The following is a 6,644-nucleotide window of genomic DNA, read 5'->3' on the forward strand; positions in this document are numbered from 1 at the left end:
CTGCTTTTAAACGGTGGAGCGGCTTGAACGCTGTCCTGATTGGTTAATGCCATTCTGCTGGTCTGAGCATGTGCAAGCAAGGGTGCAGGCAGGGGTGCTCAGCCCCACATGGCTACCTCCAAACTGCAGGACCACCTGTGCCTCCAGGTGGCTCCCAACATCTCCCCCTAATTATTGTCTTTAAGAGCAATAAGGCAAAACTATTTTCCAATCTGGTCCCCACCTAGACGCAGCATGCCAAGGATATCTGCTCCCACCCATCCCCAAGGAGGGAAAAGGCAAAATAGAGTCAGTCAGAAAATTGTTAAGAGATAAGAGGTTGCACAGGGTGTTGCTCAAGTCGATGTTGTGAAACAGCTGCTCTTGGCACTGCCCAGAAGGTCATCTCTGCTGCCTCCGCACGAATCTTCCACAGCAGGACACTCAGCATCCACTGGGTCGTCTTCTTTATCTCTCTGGTCGGTCTCGCTGGCATCCAGATGTATGTCAGCATTCCTAGAAAAACATAAACAAAACTCTCCTCCCAAATTAACATTTAAGAGTACTAAAAACTCTCAGTGTAAAAATTCAGCACAATCAGTACTGGAAGTAGGCTGGTTTTGAACTTAGAGATCTGCAGGTCTCTGCTTCAAAAAGCAAATCTTGTTTGCCTGTACCAGCAAAATTTTGAATTAAAATTAAGTGTAAAGAATGCAAGAGAAATCCTTTCTCTGGGGGAAGCTGTCACTGGTAGTGTAGTCCCCCTCTATTGTTTAAAAACCAAAGCAGTTGTCACTGGGAATTGAACTCAGGACCTTTGGAAGAGCAGTCAGTGCTCTTAACCTCTGAGCCATCTCTCCAGCTCCCCCATTCAGATGGAAAAAACCTCTAGGTAGCATTTTTTATTTCACCCGTTGCCAGGGGCAATAGGTAATGATAACCAGGTTGCCGCGCCTTTATTATGATAATTAGGACCAGTTCTTTGAGGGAGAATGGACGTCGATCATCTGGCTACTTCCTGCTGACAAAGGGGCGATGTTTGGGGGATAAATGTTTTTATCTGACTGAATTCTTGGCGACAAATGTTTTTATCTGACTGAATTCTTGGCGACCTTGGCTGAGGGCGGCGGCAGCAGCGGACGGCGGCTGCCACAGCTCCGCCTCTGAAGCCCAATGTGGCGCGCTCCGCATGGCCCCGCCCCGGGCCGTGCGCGGGCTCGCCGTTTCACCTCAGGCAATGAACTCGCACCACCGGCTGTGAGTCTTTTTCAAGCTCCGGCGAGGGGGGGCATCCGCCCACCCGTGGAGGGGCTTCTCCTGCCCGGTCCGCCCGCGCGCAGAGCCCCGTTCTCTGGGAACTCACCTCCCCGCTCGCCCATGTTGCTATAGAAACACAGTTTTTCCGCAGAGCCGATTCAGCTCCTCTCTGCTTTCTATGGCGCCGCTGCTCACCACGCAGCTTCCGCCTCAGTCAGGCGAGTCCGCTCAGGTGCTGAAAAAGTCCTCCAAAAACCATAGCCCCGCCAGAAGGCCGGGACATATAGCCTCTGATGTCACACGGACTTTAGCCTGCCCGCGACCTGGCTATTCGCAGGCCTCTGCGGACTCCAGCAAATTTCCCGCCAGCAACTGGTTAGCATGGCCATGCCTCCCGAACGAGCTAGCACTGGAGAGTGCAATTTTGCGTCTCCCTCCTGAGTAGCTGGGATTACAGGTGTGCACCACCGTGCCTGGCCCACTTCCGTGTTTTTAATCAGGCATTACCGCTCAAAGGCGGGCCGGCTGCCGCCAGCACTCTCAGCACGATCAAGCAGCTTGTCTTTCTCAGTCAAAAATTAAAGTTTTTTGTACGTGAGAGCCAGAGACTGAGCTCTCTTATCAAAATTAGGCGAAAATCACCTCCAAAAGCTCTGTGGCTCTTTAAGAACAGGGAAGGCAGTGATCAAGCTCGCCTCCCTACGAGACTGTTGCCTCCAGTCTCTAACAGCGAGTACGCAGGTGGACGGAGAGGGAGCGGAAGCCGCGGTCTCCCGTACCCCATCGTCCTCAAAGTCCCGCCTTAGTTACCTCGCCTTTTTTGCTGCTGTTTACATTCCTCCTGCACTGAACTTAAGGGATTTTTCTTCCCCGTTGCTTTCTGTACCTTCTTTCAGATACCTTAACTTTGATTTTTTTTTTTTTTTTTGTATTTTCTTTTCTATTTAGGCCTATCCTTTGAAATTCCTTTTTACATTTCTTTTCCTCCCCTTTCTGGGGATTTCAACCGACGTCACTCACCGCTCCATGTTCTCAGAGTTCTGAAATTCAAGGCTCTCTGTGCTGGTGTCTGATCTTGGGCTTTCAGCGCGTTGTTGGGCGCTTCCTTCTCAGGGTCCCCCGGCGTAGTTGTCAGGGTCCCTCAGCGTCCCGGAGTTTCGAGCACCAGTTGCGGGGCGCCATCCTGTCCAGCAGGAATGAACCCCACCAAAAACGAGAATTCCTTCTCTGGTCACATCTTTATTTGGAGCATTCCCTTGAGGAAAATTGGGGGAAGGGACGATAGAGCAGGGACGAGAGAAAGCTTAGAGAGAGAGCGTTGGGCCCCGAGGCAGCTGCTTTTAAACGGTGGAGCGGCTTGAACACTGTCCTGATTGGTTAATGCCATCCTGCTGGTCTGAGCATGTGCAGGCAAGGGTGCAGGCAGGGTTGCTCAGCCCCACGTGGCTACCTCCAAACTGCAGGACCACCTGTGCCTCCAGGTGGCTCCCAACAGGTCATACCCAGTCGTGGACCTTGAAGGCTGCAATACGGAAAAGATGTGTCCGCTGGCACACTGGTGGCATGGCTGTTAAAAGTCACAAATTTATTTCTGATTGGATTTAAGGAAAGTAACAGGAAAGAATTTATGCCAGTTGCTTTAAACCTTGTCAAAAACACCTGGCTAGCCTGTCATAGGCCCTCCCTTCTGTTTTATGAAATGTTCATGTCATCAAACTGCCTTCTAAATATCTGTATTTATAACTGAGATTTAAACAGGTTCTCCATCTTGGTTGGAAAAGCTCCTTTTTTACCATGGGTAGTATTTAATGCAGAGACATATAACTGTCCAAAATACTAAAAAGGAATTATTTGGGCCATCCCCGTCGTTCCTACAGCAAAGCTCAGGAACACTGAGGAAGAGGAAGAGGTAGAAAGAATGCAAGAGCAGAGGACAGGAAGGGGTACGGAAAACGCTGTCTTTTGGATATGGTGTCGGTATGGTCTGCAGAAGATCAAGCCAGTTAAAAAACCTAGCATTACCAGGTGATGATGGCACACATTTTAATTGGAGCACTTGGGAGGCGGAGACAAGTGGATTTCTCAGTTTAAGGCCAGTCTGGTCTACAGAGTAAGTTCCAGGAGAGCCAGGGCTGCTCAGAGAAACCTTGAGTTGGTAAAGATTAAACTAAATTAAAAATTAAAAAGCATACCATGTATGGAGGAAGCGCTCCTGAGTCCCCAACCTAGATGAGGAGCGAGTGGCAGTTAATGACTTTGGGGTGTAAAATTAATTTTTTTTGGACACATGACAAATAAAAGATTTTCCAAGTTCAAGTAAACAGCCCTACACTCAAGTGTATATACTGATCGGACTCAGTGGGTTATTTTAAAAGGGGGAATGTGAAATTAGGGGACTCATGATCAGGAGGATGCAGAAAGCGGAGAATGGATAAGCTTAAGACACAATCATTTGTGTATGGAATGTTCAATGAATAAATTTAAATACATATATGCACATACGTAAACATACATGCACACACACACACACACACACACACACAAGCACACTCAGCAGGAAAAACAGCATAACTATAGAGGTGTTTTTCCAGTGTTTTACCTATTACATTCTGCTGACCCCTGGAATTTCTCCAAATGAAGAAAACTCAACTGTTTAATTGGTGGAAGTGGGGGACTGTATTACAGAAAATTAATTTTGAGAGAGGGATAATGAGAGAAAGAGAGGGAGGGGGGAAAGAGAGAGAGAGAGAGAAAGAGAGAGAGAGAGAGAGAGAGAGAGAAAGAGGACAGACAAGAGAGAGAGCAGCCACTATGAAGCTATTCTGCCACGTATGAAATCACAACTAACCATTCTCTGTCCACATGACATTTGTCATATATTTTCTTCCTTGGTGTTGACCACCTCAACTCTAAAGCAGATGGCCATGCTCATTTTTCCAAGTTCTGAAGACTGACTAAGATACCATAAATAGATCTCTCACAGACCTTCCTACTACAGGGTAGCACAGACAGCAGCCACTGAAAAAAATCAACCCCATGAATTAGGATCTCTCCTATGGACAATGCTATTGAGTCTCTGAAGAGAGACAGTGATTAGTCACTGTCTGGCAGATTACATGTGGAAAGGACAAAAACAAAATGCAATTCACTGGGATTTGACTCTCAAATACCTGGTCTATGAACCCACTAAAATACATGTTTTGTAAACTTTTCATGTTTTTTAATGACTCTCTATTTGGACACAAGGCCTGAGAAAACAAGGTGATTTTTCTTTTACTTTTGGCTTTTTTGAATAGCTCAATTCAGTACCAAGGTACATGTGACATGTGCTATTAAATGACATTTATAACACACTTGGGAAACATCTGCTGAGCACTCTGGCTGGGTGCCAAGACAAGGTACATGTCCATTTAACCCTTTCCCAAAGTCTCAGGTAGATGATGCTAACATTCTTCAATAGATGTTGCCTAGAACCGACTCCTGCCCGCAATTCCTTTTCCTTCAAGAAATTTGAATGCAATCCCAGGCAAGTGAAGCATAAAAGTGGAACACAAATCACATATTTATTGATAATAAATTGTGAAGATAAATCCCTAAAAACAATGCTTTGGCACACACATAATTTTACTTAATATTAAAGAAAAAACCAAATTTGCAAATGACTAAGGTATGTATACTTCTTCCTTTTATATAAAGAATCCAGACTTGACTGCATGCTTGATACTTTTATTTGACATTTTGATTTTATAATCATTAGCCCTGAAGCTGCTTTTCTTAACATATGTATATAATACAACATGGCAAACATGTGTTTGGGCCACTTCAGAGATTGACAGGAATTTAGCTTTAATCTCAAACCAATATTCTTTAATGATTTGAAGAAACTCAAGTCATCCACTTAAACAGCACCTTTAAATCAAGACTCTAGTACAATACAATCCAAATACATACAAATTTGATACTTTTATGCTAAGGAATGAGGATAGGAAAATAGAAAAAAAGTCTTTGTTTTCTATAGCTAAGCCACTATGTTTCTATAAGAGCAGAACACTTTGTGACTGTCTATTAACTGTGTATGTATGTATGGTGTTTACAAATGTGTGGACAGATATGCATGTCCATGCATATACTTGGAGGCCAGAGTCCTTCAGATGGTTTCTAGTGGCCTCAGTTGATTCTCTTGCATCAGGCCTGCCATTGTACCTGTCACTCTGTAAGCTTTGATTGATGACCACCAAGCCCCCAGCAAACCGGTTGAACAAATCTTCCCAACTCCAGGACCACTCTGCCCTAGGAATGCAGGCTTCTCAGGCCATTTTTTACATGATAGGTTTTTTACATGAATGCTGAGGATCTGAACCTGGTCCCCACGGTTGTAGAGCAGGAGCTCGTGCTAACGCATCCATTTTCCCAGCCCCAAGCAGACACACCTTGAAGGTATAGTAAATACACCCCGAGTCTTGGCTGTGAGCCAGTGTAACCCAGGCAGTGCTCGTTGGCCTTGTTGCCATGGTAACAAGCAGAGTTTCTGATGCTCATAGTTTGTGTTCAGAAACAAGGCTGTGGAGTGCAATATAAACACTGCTGGAGATACTCTGGATTAAGAAAGTAGTTTATGTTGATTTTACATTTTGGTCACTTCGTGTTCAGAAATCTTTTGACTGAAAGTTGGTTCCAGTTTTTCCAGAACCGTGACATTTGGTTACACAACCCCACCCGATTAAGATGTGATATTGAGGACACATGTTTTATTCCTTGGACTGTGTGTTCTCTTTGTAAAATGCACACTGTTACTGGTAGCAGAATTTTAAAGCCAAATTTCATAAGAATCTAGATTCTGGGCCGGCCAGTGGTGGCTCATGCCTTTAATCCCAGAACTCAGGAGGCCGAGGCAGGCAGATCTCTGTGAGTTCGAAGCCAGACTGGTCTACAAGAGGTAGTTCCAGGACAGTCTCCAAAGCTACATAAAAACACTGCCTCCAAACAAAACAAACAAAAAAATAATCTAGTTTCGACTGTTTATTGGAATCATTAATTTTCTCTGCATTTTTTCATAGAATGTGAATAGGAAATAATAATGCCTTCATCAACAAGTATATATATTAACTAAGCCAGTGTGTTTAAATTCTTATGTTGGAGTCATGAAAAGCACTTTGTAAGGGATACCTGTTATCATCATCGTTATTATTATTGGTTTTATTAATATGAGTTTGAAAAGTGTCTGATGAAGTAAAAACCTTTACTAAATTTTAGCCAGCCTGTCAGTTGGTCCTGTATCATGTGAAAAGTCCTCTTAACAGTGACAATACTTTAAGGGCCAATTATACAGGTGATTGAGTTAACTCAACTCCGTTGGACGGTGCCTATTATACAGGTGATTGAGTTAAATCAACTCCATTGGATGGTGC

At 44.5% G+C, this 6,644-nt stretch overlaps 1 pseudogene; it reads right to left on the reverse strand.

Moving 5' to 3' along the window:
- Window positions 1-1,201: 1,201 nt before the first annotated feature.
- Window positions 1,202-1,391, reverse strand: LOC148118900 (Nuclear RNase P; annotated as a pseudogene).
- Between the last annotated feature and the right edge of the window lie 5,253 nt (window positions 1,392-6,644).

The sequence above is a fragment of the Myodes glareolus genome, chromosome 19 (assembly GCF_982192425.1).
Source record: "Myodes glareolus chromosome 19, mMyoGla1.1, whole genome shotgun sequence".
NCBI classification, from domain to species: domain Eukaryota; kingdom Metazoa; phylum Chordata; class Mammalia; order Rodentia; family Cricetidae; genus Myodes; species Myodes glareolus.